Here is a 15,411-nt window from a genome sequence, read left to right as displayed (position 1 = left end):
CCACTCTTTGTGGAGCCGGGAGAACGGATGTTTCTTTTCACCCGCGGGAGCTCCAGCAGCCGGGCCTGCTGTGCTCGGGGTTTGGGCTGAATGCAGTTTGCCTTTGGCATTAAAAGTCACCTGGGGAAATAAACACAAGGTCGCGTTCTGCGTTTTCTGCATGCAGCCATTTTCACAGACAACACTAAAGAGCATTCTTTCAAAGTGACCTCCATTCTTCCAGGCGGAGCAGCACAAGCAGCACGTGGGGAGCAGGTTTCCAATTTTTCAATGTTCCAATTCTCATTTTTTTCCACCATTGTGGCAGCATTTCCTTCAAACACTTCCAGCTTAAAAAAACCCAAAAAAACAAAAAAACCAACACACCAAACCCCACCCGCACGTACACACACAGAGCAAGCAAGCAAACAACAAGGCAACATCCCCTTCAGTTCTGCATTAATATTGAAGTAAGAGATGGGGCAGGGAAGCAGGTGAGACAGCAGCTCTGCTCAGTCCGAGGCGCTTCCAGCACCTGCAGGCCTCACTGTGAGCTCAGGCAGCTCCCATCCACAGCCATGCAGGCATCCCACACAGAGAGGCAGAGCTGGACTGTGCTTTGCGCTGCTCTGCCCCTTTTGTTCATGGAAAAGGAGTCAATCACATGCAGTGCTGAACAGTCTGAATTCAAGTCAGCAAATCTCTCGCCTATTTTCAAGAATATGACTTGACTCAATAAAGGCTGAGCACCATAGGTTTCATTACTTCCATCTGTAAAAGCACACAGTGCTGACTAGCTGTGCTCAAAGTCTTTCATCCAAATCAGTTCCTGGCCACAACAGGGTTGCAGCACTACAGGGTAACTTTCCCAGCTTTTCAATCTCCTTTTTCCATGCGTGCTAAAATCCATGAGGACTTAATAATTGCTAATCCAATGACTTTAATGCTTTCCTGCACAAAACTGCCTTTAATGTGCTAGCAAGAAACTACCCCAGAGTCCTACACAGAACCTAATGTCTGAAATATACCTGTTTTCAAATATATGTTGCATGCAATAAGCAAATGCAAAACACATCTTGTGCCCCAAGTTGGCTTCTGTAAGGTGCAGAGTGACATGAGATGGGAGCAGAGGTCCAGAGATGGCACTTCTGGTGTTCCAGCCTTGCCTTGCTCACTGCTGGACTCAAAGTGTGCTGTTCTCCCTACTCAAAAAGGATCAGAGAAGGATTTCGGCTCATTAACAGTTGTGTGACTTATGGCTGCAGTGCCACCTGGGAGCCTGAACAAGGTATGAATCAAGGACTGGTGATGGTGCCCACCTCTAAGTTACCTCCCAAACCCCTGGGGGCATTACACCCATTGCCAGGTGATTTTTCCTTCCCTCAAAGGCAGAAGCAGCACCCACTGGAAGCACACCAAGTGCTCTCCAGCTCAGCTCAAGCGATGCTATTGCTCGCTCATCGTGGTGCAGCACATTGACTGCAGCCCCAGCACAGAGCACTTCCAAAATGTGGAAAGATGACTAAGAAAATCTCACTGAGTTGAGAGGAGTAAAGAGAGAGCTGGAGCTGCTGGCTGGCTGCCATTCTCTGCACTCTGCTTTTTCATTTTTAGTTTCTGCTCTTTGCTGGAAAGTTTCTACTTATGCTCCCGTTTCCATGGCAACTGCATTTCTTGCCTTTCTCCTCCAGCATTAAATTTTTTATTTGATTTCCCTTCTTCCCAAGACAAGACTTTCTTTTCCTTTTGAACGAAAAAAATAAAATAAAATAAATTAAGTGTTGTCTTCTCTTTGGTTGCTGACATTTCTAAAGGAGATGGGAGAAGCTTTGCTCCCAGTCTGATGGTGCATCCGCATACAGCAGCAGCAGAGAGGTAATCTTCAAAGTAGGAATGTTGGGGGAGTCCCCTGCAGTGACCCTCGTATCACAGCTATCCTTCATCTAACAAGCCTGCTGCATGCTGCAGTGCCAGGCAGCAAGGAACCCAACATTTAACAACATTGGCTCTTTCTCTTATGAGACCTGACCTGGCCTTTTTTTCCTACAACTTAACATTTTGGGTTGTTTTTTGCTGTTTTGTTTTCGTTTTAAAGCATTACTTGTGATTTGCGAGCAGTCTCAGGAGAATACAGAAATAGCTTTAAAATGTTTCAGTGCCAGGAGTGCAGGCTCCAGCTCTGAGCTGTAAGAACCTTCACATGCTTTCCCTGCCATTTGCTGGGAGCAATGCTGGCGGGTGGTGGCTGATGGAGCCCCAGTGCTGGGGATGGTGTGAAGGCAGAGCCGTGCACAGCCTCACATGGAGCACGGAGGCAGAGATCCCCACTCAGGGAGCTTCCGTTCATTACTTTGTCTTTCCTTTGCCACGTCGGGACTGAATTAATCTGACAGCCTGAATTAAGCTGAGACGGAAACAAATGATCAGCATGGCAAATTTGGATAAATTCAGTCACGTGGTTTTTCCAGGCTTTCGGTTTGGCTGAAGCAGAGATAGTTTGCATGCTGCAAAGCATGAAAATAACACAAGTTTTCATTCCACTTCACTATGAAAGGGTGAATTCGTCAGCACGTTCAGGCCATCAAGTGACCCTTCAGTGTAACTGTACATTACAGCTCTTGGGCTCATTTCTGCCTGTTGGGATTTCACAGTAAATTTTTTCAGGGCTGAATAATTGAAAGAAGTAAAACTGCAGCATTTGGCTCACGTGGGAACACAAACAAGTCTGCCCGTGGGTGCTATCTTGTTTGCAGCACATGTGCACAGATTTACACGCCGGATGGAGGCTCAGTGCTCCGTTTGTTTAAAGTTGTCATTATCCAGTACTGTAAGCATAAGGTAAATTACCACATAAAGACTGAAACCAGAACAACTTTACAGCGAGCTGACCTTATGATCACCTAAATGATACTACCGACTCCATCTTACATATCATAGATTCTTATTACTCAGAGAAATGATGGACATGGGTAAGAAGTGAGGCATTCTGTCTTCCATACTTTCCTCCTCTTCACTAATTCCCTTTTCTAATGAATATGATGGCCAGCAATTCATGGGATCTTATAAAAATCTGACCATGGTTGTGTTTGGCAGTCAAGCTATTTTAATTGCCAGATATTAAATACATCTGCCAAGACCCACATTGTAAAATCTCATTATGACATCCACTGTGCATAACATCCCTGTGCATTGGCTTGCCTGCAGGCCACAACCCCCAGTTCAACTAAGAGTCAGGAGAAAAGTTTTCCATAGCTAAGGGTTGCCTCCCTGGTCACCTCTCTGAGCTGTCGGATAAGGGAATGCAAAGAACTGCTTTAGGCACAGCCCCCAAACTTGCAGCTGCATTTTGCCTTTCATGTGGCTCTGGACAGGACTCAGCTGCTGTACGGAGGTGAGAACATCCAGGTGCCCCTTGCTCATCTCCTGATTTAATGAGTTGCTGGCCAAACCACAGACAGCATCTCAGTAATTCAAACACCAGTGTGGCATGATTTGTTGGTGGTTGTTCCTCATTTGTAACTCCAATGAGAAATGCTCATGATTCATTAGAGCTTTCACAAATGATGTTTTGAGATACAGCAATAAAGAGGCTTCAACCTGACATGTTTTTGAAAACATTCTAATCTTGCAAATAGAAATCTGAAAGCTATCCAAATAACTGGTCTGAGAAGGGCTGGAAATCATGTATATTGCCTGCACTGTGTGACCCCACAATGAGTAACTACTCCCTCAATGAAAGAAAGGAACATTCCTTCACTTAGTGCATGGGCAAGAACGTTCCTTGCTGCAAGCATTAACATCGAACTCTGAAGTCACTGCAGGGAAGGAGTGGCAGCGACACCCAGACGAGGAGAGCGTGAAAGTACACCATGAAGCTTTGTCCTCCAGGCATTCCTTTGACTGAACACCTTCACATCAGGTTTTCTGCTGGCAGAATCATCTGGAGTATTCTGGGATATGTCTTCATATAAAGACAGGAACAAATTGTTATCAAACAGCACAACCAGAGAGTCCCCAGTGGGACATCAGAGTCTCTGGAGGTAAAGAAACATGACTGAAGGGCGTTCCCAGGTAGCTGCACTCTGTCTCTCTGCAATCTTTATTGTCCTCATTATGTCCTCTGCCAAATTTTACAACTTTTTTTTCTATCTGTACTGTTACAGAATCACAGAATCACACCTTCCAAATATTGTCCATATTTTAATTGCTCTCATTAATTTCCTGCAGTTTAATAGAACACAATCATAAGACAATTTATTGAGACAATTAAAATTTAGAAAACAAGCTTCTTCGTGCTCCATAAAGCACAGCAAATTTATTTGCTGCAGTCAGTAAAACTCCGCTGCCTAAAGCTGTGCAGTAACTCAGCAGAGCTCGAGCAGTAACCATGGGACCCTCAGAGCTGAACGATTCAGAGAATCAATTAGAGCTCCGTTTGAACCCTCGGGGGCCAGATGTAGAAGCAGCACAGGTTGAAGTGGTTTCTACACCTGTAGGAGCAGAGAAAGAGTCAGAAAATAAAAGCCTAGCATTACTTGGGGGAGATGATGGTTTGCTGTCCAGCTGTGCCCAGCAGTTACCAGGAGGTTTGCTGCAGTCAACGTTGCAGCACCCAAAACTCTTGAAAAATCAAGGAAAACTGTAACCTGTAAGGCTCACTGAGACAATTACCCAACAGAGCATCATTGTAGAGCTGTACAACGACATCCTCCAGTATGCCAGCTCCTTCACCCAAAGACAAAGCAGAACAGATACTTCATGCACCAAAACATAAATGGAACCAGCAGGAATCACTACGAACGTGTAAGGAGGCTGAAGCACTGGGTCGCCCACCCTCAGGCCCCAGCGAATATATTTGCTCAAGGAAATCCCTTCATGCAAAATAGGCCCTCAAAAAAGAGCTTGTCTTTAGGCTGCCTTCAAGAAGAGATGCCACACCGGATACTTTTCCAGTTAGTCATAAAACAACCACTTGTTTGAAGTTATGTGTCTTGCAGAGGTAATTATTAATTGATCAGAGAATTCAATTGGTCTGAATACCAATAAACTTGTTTTATTCTCTGTAGAACCATACTGGCAGATTATAAATTGCCAAAGTAATGCTACACCAGAGTTGAGCTTTCTGCTTAGTCACACTTTACTGCTCCAGCACTGTACAAAACAGCCCCTGCTTTCATTACTAATAAAACACAGCATTAATTACTCTAACTAAAAGGGGCCTTGAAAATGTGCCCAACCAGCCGAGCAGCGCACCATGCTGGCTTCTGGCTTCCCCTCTTCCTTTTCTTTTTTTCCAAACCTATGAGGTAATCTCAAAGCCCTTGCCAGTTATTTGTCTTAAGGCAGCAGCACCACATGTGGGGACTCTTCCAGGTCCCTCCCACCCAAAGTTGTTGTTCAGAACCTGCAGAATGCAGTGAAAGCTCCACTTACTGCACTCTTAACAGAACAGCTGAGTTGATGGCAAACAGCTCATTTCTCCGTCTGGATTTCTGATGAAGAATAGCTCAATTTTGGAGATTCAGTCAAGCAACCAAAATGTTTTAAACCAGGATCAATTTTGATTTCAGACGCGTAGTGCTGGACTGGAGATCTCCAGGTACTTCCATGCATTTCTGCTCCAGTACAAATAAGAAAAATCCCAGGGTTGTTAATAACAGCTGGAAATCTTTCCTTCCCTACTCCTCCGTGAGAAAGATTCCAGCCTCTCCCTGGATCCAGGCCTTATGGAAGGCGAGCCTTTGCGCAGAGGATGGCTGCACATGATTTCATCCTGGCAGTCCTCCAGAAATTTGCTTCAGGTCGTAATGAAATCACAGCAAGTTTCTGGGAAATTTCAGACCATGTCCCACTTTTGTGACTCCCTGTGACAAGCTGAGGCTCTGACAGCAGCCACCTGTATCCACCTCCTCTCAGAACGCCTTCTGCCATGAGCAGAACTAAGAGCAAGCCACAAAACTCCTTCAGAGAAGTACAAACACAACAAAGTTTCCACCCATTCACGATGGGAGTGTTTAAAAGCTCCTGGGCAACAGTCCAGCCCATTCGGCAGCACCACATTAATAAAGGAAGAACACATGGGAGGGAGAGGCACATCAACCAGCACAAGAAGCATTCTGCATGCTGGTATCAGGATGTGCAGGGCTGCTGCTGCTGTGTGGGCAGAGCCAGCACCATGGCTGGGCACAAGAGTGGGAGCCACGACACCCGGCCAGCGCCACTGGCACGCGGGCAGCCTGGCCATGGGCAGCCCTGATGATCTGGCTGACCTTTAATTACTGCATTGCTCACTAGGAGGAACTGCTTCTCTTTCTAGAGTGCCTTACCGCTGTGGATGAAAACAAATATGCAAAGAGGAGGGTTTGGATACTTATTCTTTAATTGACCACCAAAAAGGTGCTTTTCCACCTACCAGTACCTTCCTGCCATACCTCACTAACTAAGAACATAATTGGTCAGCTGAGCCACTGTAAAGCCATTTTCCAGTTGTCTGAGGCAAAGTGTGATAGATAATGCAGGTAGGATTTAGAGCGTGGTTAAAACAACCTCATGTGAGAAGATTCTAATTGCAGAGATAAAGTATTAGCTAAGTACTAGCTATTAGTATTTTATAATCACGGAGTTCCATTTCTTTTTTTTTTGCTAAGAAAATCAGAGCCAAGATTAGGACTGGCTCCAAAGATTACACAGTGTGTGGTCTTTGCATTTGAAGAGCTCTGCGAGGCTCTCACTCATGTTGCATGAATCACTTTAACAAAGTTAGATTCAGAACAATATTTATAAAGCTAACTCAGCAGCCCTTTTTGCAATCACCTGAATACAATCCCCTCATTCACAAAAACCAACTGAAAGCTGCACTAATTAGAGAGACATTCAGAAAATGAAGACAGGTTTATAGTGAGCTTCTACACAGATTCTTGATGAAGAAAAAGTTGAGGAGATGTTACTGTATTGGGAAATATGACAGTTGCAATGAACATTTCTCTTGCTAACTTATCTGTTGCACGTCAGAAATGTCAAGCTTAAAGCACAGTGATCAATACATTTCCACCATTGTTTTTATCATAGAATCATAGAATCACAGGATTTGAAGGTAAAATACAGGAAATTGCATATTAGGTGAGACATGTGGCAACTTTTATTTACAGGTGGATGAAGAGGAGTACAGAGGAGTAAATGACTTGCCCAAGGCCACAGAATGAAATGCCATATCCAGAGGATTTGGCTGTAGGAGGCTGCCCTGCTATCTGTGATTGCTTTACTCCATCTGGCTTTGCATCTTGCCTGTCCTACAGCCAAGCCAGAAGTATCACAGGATTAAATAAATGCTATTTTCCACCTCCCTAGGTTTCTCCTTAATCAAGAAAGATTGATTCCTTTCTGCAGTGTTCTGCACTCCGCTCCCCTTGCACATCACCAGGTGCGTACAGCAGGTGTGCCTGCCTTGGTGCAGAGATGTCTGTATGCAGTGACATCTTTGTTCACAAGGTGTCAAGTCCAGATTCCATGAAATGAAAATCCTGTGGTTGGAGGCTCCCAGTCAGAGTGCCTGGCCTCCTGTGTGGCTCAAGAGCTTTGCAGCCCAGCCTCTCCCACCTGTAACACTGCCACAGGGCTGTGAGCCATCATGGGGTCTGCTTGTGTGTCAGTTCCTTCATGTTTATTCCAAAGTATTTGCACAACATTGCACACTGATGAAATTTAGCACACAAAACTCTTATTAACGGGAGTGATGTGTGCTCTAAAATTAATTATGTACTTACTTTCTTTTTGGTTCCTATGGAACACAAGGAGAGATGCAGATGGCTGACAGCAGCGAGCAGATTATAGTGATAGCTGTAAATTTTGATGACTGCCATCAAATGCCTCATATGGCTTACAAAACTAAGGAGCAATCAAAATAAAAGATTTGGGGACCAAAAAAAAAAAAAAGGAAAAAGGAAAAAGGAAAGATTTCCAAGCTTCTCCAGACAGGACACTTTGCAAAACAGTTTGCAGAGGGAAATCTCAAGCCACACTCAATTTTACTGCCAAGCACTGGTGCCCATTTGCCATAGGATTTAAGTGTTTTGGAGGAATAATTTGCTGTGTGCCAGATAGTGATAACAGCAAGGAGATTCAAGGCTAGTTCCATATTAAAGGGTTTCACAAAATGACTACTTCAAACCTTAACAGACATTGGTTATGTGAAACCACAAGATGAATAAATCTATGGATGAAGTACATTTCCTGTGTTCTAGCCTGAACTGTGGACAAATGGAGCTTTAAGTTTGGGTGTGGGAATTTTATATAGAAGAAAGCAAGGCAGGGATCAGCTGTGTTAGACAGACAGACACTGGGCTGATGCACTCCAGTTGGACAATCACTGCTCCCCAGCCAGAAACACACTGCATTGCACACTGCTCTATGGAGGCAGAAGCAAAACCTGAGTGCACTGTCACTCACAAGCTCTGCTCCACCCCCAGAGATGAAAGATTAAAAACATCCCCAATCTCCCATCACATCTCCCTGGTCAATCTTCTCCCTCCTTTTCAGTTTGCTTTCACCAAAGCTACCGTGCTGCTCTTCTTCTGGGAGGGGGACTGGAGAGGGGAGGAGGGGGTCCCTAAAATCACGTGGATAAAACTGCAGGAAAATTGATGATCCCATACACACCAAGATAGGAATCTTTCTGTAGGGATTTCTTTTTTAAGAACAGACTTGTTCCATCTTACTTCCCCCCTCAGTTCACCCACACAAACTATTAAAAGCACAAGCTTGCATATATTATCAGTATTCTCCACTTCTTTTTAATCCTATTAGTAATCATAACCATTTTTCCAATTAATACTACCATGAAATTTTTCTGTGAATATCTATAAATGACAGACATAGCCTGCAAACATTTCACACACTGCAGTTTGAAAAACAAACTGTCCTAATCTAAACTGCATTCTCTTCTTTTCCAGTGCAAGTTATCTCGCACATTTAAAATGTTACTCTTCAAGAATTTCTTTCCTGGGACACCTGTTTTCAGACCTTGACTTTAATCTGCCATTCCATTTCTCCCACACTGCCCGTTTTGTCTCAGTTCTATTAGACCTGCATTTGCATAGTGAAGTACAGGACTCATTTCCAGTGCCAATATCCTTTGCCTTCAATTCTGTGCTACTGAAGTAAAACAAAATGCAGTCACAAAACAAGGGATCTTCTATGATTCTATGATCTTCCTGTCCTCCCTTGGTGCCACTGAGGTCAGGAGCAGAAGCCAGAGGTGCTGCACAGGGTTAGATGGTACCTGGAAATGCCCCTTGTGCTCCTGTTGAATGCTGTGCCTTTCAGATCTCCTTATTATTTGGTAGATAGGGATCTGTGTCTTACATATGCATTTATAAATATCTCTGCGTGAAGCATTAAGGAATCTCATCCTTGCACAAGACCTTTAGGATGTAACAGCTCTGTGCTCTACAGTACACCTCAGATTTCACCTATGGCTTTTAACGATGCACCCATGGCTCTTCTGGCTTTCCCTCTGCCCACAACACCAAGTCACCCCAGCAGTTTGCCATGTGACAGTCTCCAGTAATGAGAACCCCTGAAAGAAGAGCCCTGAAGCTTAAACTAACTCTTACAAAGGATGTGTATGCCTTCGGTTCATGGCTGAGAGCATCACTAATGTGGTTCTGTGCTTATTCTGCTGCAGTAACTCTTGGCACAGCGCAGAGCATTCAGAGTTCACATAGCTGCCTTCCTCTTCCAACAATGGCAGCCTGGGTAAAGGCAGCCAGGCAAGCAGAGAAGGCCAGCAGGTAGCACAGCACGAGCCTCACAATGCATTTTCAGCCAACTGCACAGTGCAGCATGCACTGACAGCAACGTACACAACCACTGCTATTGTGAGCAAGTTTGATTTAAATGTTGCAATTAACTATCTTAAAGCCTCAACCCTAAGGAATTAAATGCCAAAACAATGAACTTGAAGAAATATCACTACTTGATGCTCTTGATAAAAGAGCTTGGTAGTCTTTTAGCAGCTCAAGTGTTGCTTTGCTTTTTATGCCTTACAGGAGGAACAGCATTGCTTTAGATGTCATAAGTCAAAGAGTAAGATATTGTGACTTCATAAAGAAATGCTACCTAAAAAGACAAGTTTGGAGGAAGAAGACAGGTGAGATTAGCTGATCTTTCTTTGGAACGTAATTTATTCTGTTGAAAATCTGATTCTGACCATTGTACAGCCATTCACACAACTGCCATAAAACTCGGGCTGTACTTTTTCAGTACTAAATTCCCCAGACTAAGGGCACAAGGAGCCGTTCCTATGCAGTCCCACTGCATCTTGTTCACAGTGGGAGCAGCCAGGGGTCCCTGCTCAGGGGGCCTCAAGACAATCCGCCCCAGAGAGTTAGCACCATCTCCCATGAGGAGTGCGTGGATGTAAGTTTAAAGCACTTCAGTGAGGAGAACATTCACCATTTCCACCAGGAAATCCTGAATCAAACCTGATTTTCACTTCCACAACTGTTCTGCAAAATTCTCTAGTCCGTAGCCCTGCACTATTCCACATTTTCTGAAGTCATCTCTTTCTCACTGCTCCTTTTCTGTTTAAAACACTGGCTTCTGTTCTTCATCTGATCTAAATAAAGGTAAGGTGGCCATTTTTTATCCTGACTTTGTTATCTTATCTGGATTTTATCTTGCTTTTTTTTCATTTTCCTGGTCTTCTGGCAAGCACCAGAAGCAATGATATCATCGCAGGAGGCGGCATCTATTCACAGGATCAGAGCCACAGAAATACCCCAAGAACTCAAAAATAGTCCCTATTACATTTTACTCCTTGGAAAAGGAACATTAGGTTACATAAAAAGGCAAAAGAAATAGTTACCACAGGTACATGCAAAGATCTTTGATGTTCATGGCAGTGCCTCAGCACTCTGCTTCACATCCACAATCTGGAGGCCTATATTCTAGGTAGGTCAGACCTGTCTTAAGCTGAAGCTCGCTAAAAATCTACTGATCTAGACTCCAGGCATCAAAGTATGGAAGAAGCAGCCACATTCTCTGTGAATTAAGTGAGACCGAACTCCCAGAGAAAGTCTGACAACAAAGGCAGGCAGAAGTTGAAGTGGAAGAAAAGAAACCTTTGTGGATTCCTGAAATTAAGCTGCAGACACACAATGGTGGAACTGCATTGGCAGATTGCCACTCTAGCAAGAAAGCACTCCTTCCTATAGTGAAAATGATAATTCGTCATCTTCAAGGAAACAAATACTCCAATCTGCTGACAAAAATAGCGTGAGATTTTCCACATTCCTACAGGAAAGTCATGTGGAATTTGCTCTCCATGGTATAAGGACAAATGTCTTCAACAATTGGTTCTTTTTTGGAGGTGATGGGGAGGAAAGAAAGGGAAATGGACAAGGAGGAGGACTGCAGGCGTGAAGAAGAATGGCTAAGGAGCTAACTAGGAACAGAAGATCCAATATAGCAGCAATACAATGACAAAAGTTAATTCAGAACACCTTTGCAAAAAGGGGATGAAGAAGAACACATTTAAACTGGAGGATAGCTGCATTAGAGACTGAAAAATGTATGAAATTGCAGTATTGAGGATCCTGCAAGCATACTAGGAACAGGCAGGCCAACAGCAGGCCAATCAGCCATTGAAGGAAAATGGAAACAACAACTATTGATTGCTATTGATACAGAGCCACTGCTGCCAAAGGCTGAGAACCCCTTCTGCCATGCCTGAAATGGAAGAGAAGTTCCATGGTCAGGATTTTATTCCTCATGCCTCTTTGTTAAAATGATCATGACAGATTACTAAATGGCAACTGGGAAACCTACAGTTGCCAATATAATTCCACCAGAAAAGATCTAGATGAGTATTTATTATTATTGTCAGCAACTACGAATGAAAAACAGCTTTTATATCCCAGTAAATGTCATTACTGGAAAATGTCAAAAAATGTCATTTACAGTCTCACATGTAAGAGCTCTCAAGATATCTAATTGTAAATAAAATGAGAGACACACTGTTGGCTTGCACCGACAGTGAGACCTTAATCCTATATCCTGTATCCCAGGAACATACAGCGACTGCCAGCCAATGGCCTGTACTGGTGCTGCACTACAGCACGATTCAGACATTCCTTCTTTGGCCTGCAAGAATATCCCCGATTCAGGCTTCACCGAACAAAGGTTTTTTGTCATTAAAAGTGTCATTTTGATGACCTGGAATTTTGCCACAGAAATGAGCAGGTGAAAATGTCTCAAGTTGCCCCAGAGAAGGTTTTGATTGGATATTAGGAAGAATTTCTTCATGGAGAGAGTGGTTGAAGAATGGAATGGAGTGCTTGAGGGAGGGCAGCAGCCCCCATGCCCAGGGGTATTCACAACTGAGGACGTGGCACCAAGGGACACAGCTTATGATGGAACTCAGCAGGCCAGGCTGTTGGTTATTGGTTGGACCTGGTGACCTTGAAAGCCTTTTCTTTTAGATGGTTCCATAAAACGACAGCTTGTTTTTTTATGTATTTATTTGTACTTGGTGAAACTGGAGACAGCTACGACTCTCTTCTGTGTTATGCTAGATGCAGGCTCTTCTCTTGCTTATTCAAAAAGTTCAGGTTGGATCTAGTATCAGTTACATAAATTCACCGTTCCTCATCTATGGGTACTAAACATTCCTCTTAGAATACACAGAGTGACCTGGAAGTTACATGCTCAGTTTAGGTACAATTAACATTCTGATGTAAAAGAGAGAGCTAATAAAAACAGGTTTTTGTCAAAAACAAATAATGATGAGGCTTTCAGCAAATGAACCCTTAGAGATGCTCTCTGCAGATTTCTCCTTGGAACAGATGACAGCAAACGGAGCAGTCTGACTCACTGGGAGCAAGGCTGATGTTTTGTAGAACATCAACATTTCGTGCTCCCTCAGCTAACTTTGCCTTGTGTAGATACAAGAGTGACTGCAATGCGACCTCCAGGAAAACAACCAACCAACCACCTTCTAAAATAACATCATCAAAAAAAGTTAAGTATGTGCTAATAGTAACGGGAGAGAGTGATGGCCATTAACTATGTGGTGGCAGGCCTGCTGAGGTTAAAGGCATGGCTACACTTTTCTCTCTAGTGATTGAATCTACCAGCAGGTCATTAGTGAGCAGGATTTAACAGGCTCCCAAACTACATCTTGTCTCCTTGAAGTGGAATGCAGCATTTGACTGCTGGAAAAATAGCTGTGTTTTGGCTGAGATAACATTCTGAAAAGGAGATTCCATAATCAGGAAAACAAGAGATGGGAAAGCTGTCTTTAAAAAGATGCAAATCCAAAAGCAAATGCAGTCCTGACCTGCAATTGCACTTGCACTGCACAACATCTGTTTTTAAAATCTACTGTAAAACTATTTCTAGACAAAAGAGCAAAAAACAATCATTGTTCCAACTCTGCTCATTCCTTCAGGCTCATTAAAGACATTCTGAGACAGAGCAGTTTCTGATCTCAGGCATTGCTACAAGGCAACTGCACGTTTCAAATGCGACATTCAATCCTAAGGAAACAAAACCTCTGTCTAAGTTGAGCCAGCCCCTGAAATGCGGAGTCCTTCATTGCTTACCTTTTAGGAGCAGGTCAAATTTTTGGAAGTAGTTTCTCAAAGCAACTCAGACATTCCATATTGACTGTGGTGCTGCAATACACAGCTGCAAAACTTGCTGATTTATTTCCCCACTTTGTGTGCATTCTGAAATCGAGAAGAAATCCCATACAGGAAAAACAAAAACAAACAACCCCAAAACCCACAGCAGAAGCACCTCAGCCTTTGAGCAAAGCACAAAAAAGTTTAGCAGGGGAACAGAGAGGAAATCCAGGCATAACTAAAGTTTTGCTAAGAAACAGCCCGAGCGAGCTTGCTCCCCTGCCCGCAGTCTTGGCTAAAGGTGCCTCTCCGAGCAAAATTCACTGAGGCTCCCAGCTCCTCGGAGCAGATGGTATTCACACATTATTCCCCACCAGCAGCATTCCCTACGCCAATCAGGAGGCAGCACTGAAAAGCCAAGCGCTTCCCAGACTCTGTTACAGTTTTCAATAGCTATAGCACAAGATGAATGACTCAGAAAATGAATAAGCAGGGAAAATAGAGCACGCCTCTCTCCCAGTCAGAGGCACAGGCAGGCGGTTCAGCAGCCCAGAGTGTACTCAGCACTGGGATTGAGTTGAATGCACCTGTTTTATCCTAAATCCTAAATGCTGGTTACATTTGCTGTATCTTTAATTTCCCTTGTCAACATAATCTTGGGTTGGAAGTCACAACAAGAACTCAATCTTTGTTTTCTCTTCAACCATAAAAGCTACAAACATTTGGAAGAGTCAAAAAAGGACCAACTGTGTGTGTGGTCCTCCAGCCCAACAACTTCCAGTCATCTCAGTGAAGCCTCTCATGTATGCTGAATCCTATCATAAATATCTCTATGATTAAGACCAAACTTTTCGGATCTTGCAAATGGTACGAAAAGAAAAGCTAGCTTGGAGATGGTGTCTCCTATGCAGAGCAGTATTTCCTCTGGTTCTATCTAAAGCTTACCAGAAAACTTTAAATAACAACAATATGAGCACACCTGAGAGGTCAATGAACTTTCAGGTGAAGTATAACTGTTATCTGAAAGCTGAGAAAACAAACCTGCACAAATTCCCATTGGCTTTGTGTAGCTGATGCACTGCTGCAACTGCCTCACCCAGGATTGCTTCTCAATACCACTGCAAAACTCAACGCCTGGCTTTTCCTGACAGCTGTAAGTGAGTGGTAAGGGATGATCTGCTAAACCAGGCAAGTCACCCATAGAAACACTGCAGAGCAATGGCAGTTTTCTCCCTGTATGAGCTTCCAAAACTTCTCTTTATTTTTACAAGAGAAAACTCTGCAAGAAGATAACATTGCATTTAATGTTCCTGTGCCAGCTCTCACTGCAGTCTACATACAAAACCTTTATTGCTTCCACTGAGAAATTAACTCTGGGTTAGCCAAAAATGCACTCACTGGGATGAGTGGAATGAGTGAAACTATTTGGGGTGAGCAGAATTCATGCAGGTCCCTTCATACATTCTCAGATCTTTGTCTAAAGCTGTAAATTGATCCTTTGCATTCCTGTCTGACACACGAACTGTGAAAAACTCTGAATCAGAGATGTTCCCTGAGTACCTGATGCCATGAGCAACACTCATTTCTGCAACTATAAGAGACAACAAAATACGGTGAAGCACAGTCTAAAATTTACTGTTATTATTTTAAGTCAAATATGTCAAATATGCATATTTATTTATTCTGGAACAAGTAAGAAAACTATCTGCATCTTACTTTCCTTGTTTCAAAACACTGAGCATCAGAATTTCCCCAGCTTGGATGAAGTGTAGGACCTACAATTCAGAGACACCAATCTGCTGCACACACC

At 43.4% G+C, this 15,411-nt stretch overlaps 1 protein-coding gene across 1 annotated transcript in view; it reads right to left on the bottom strand.

Annotated features, from left to right (window-relative positions):
- Nucleotides 1-13,953, bottom strand: part of LOC125702400 (DAB2 interacting protein) — a 152,011-nt gene extending 138,058 nt beyond the window's left edge. The window contains exon 1 of the mRNA XM_048965569.1: nt 13,581-13,953. The gene's annotated coding sequence lies outside the window, so the exon portion shown is untranslated. The remainder of the gene's footprint in view (nt 1-13,580) is intronic.
- Between the last annotated feature and the right edge of the window lie 1,458 nt (nt 13,954-15,411).

Source organism: Lagopus muta, chromosome 19, assembly GCF_023343835.1.
Source record: "Lagopus muta isolate bLagMut1 chromosome 19, bLagMut1 primary, whole genome shotgun sequence".
NCBI classification, from domain to species: Eukaryota; Metazoa; Chordata; class Aves; order Galliformes; family Phasianidae; genus Lagopus; species Lagopus muta.
This window is presented reverse-complemented; position numbering and strand designations above follow the sequence as displayed.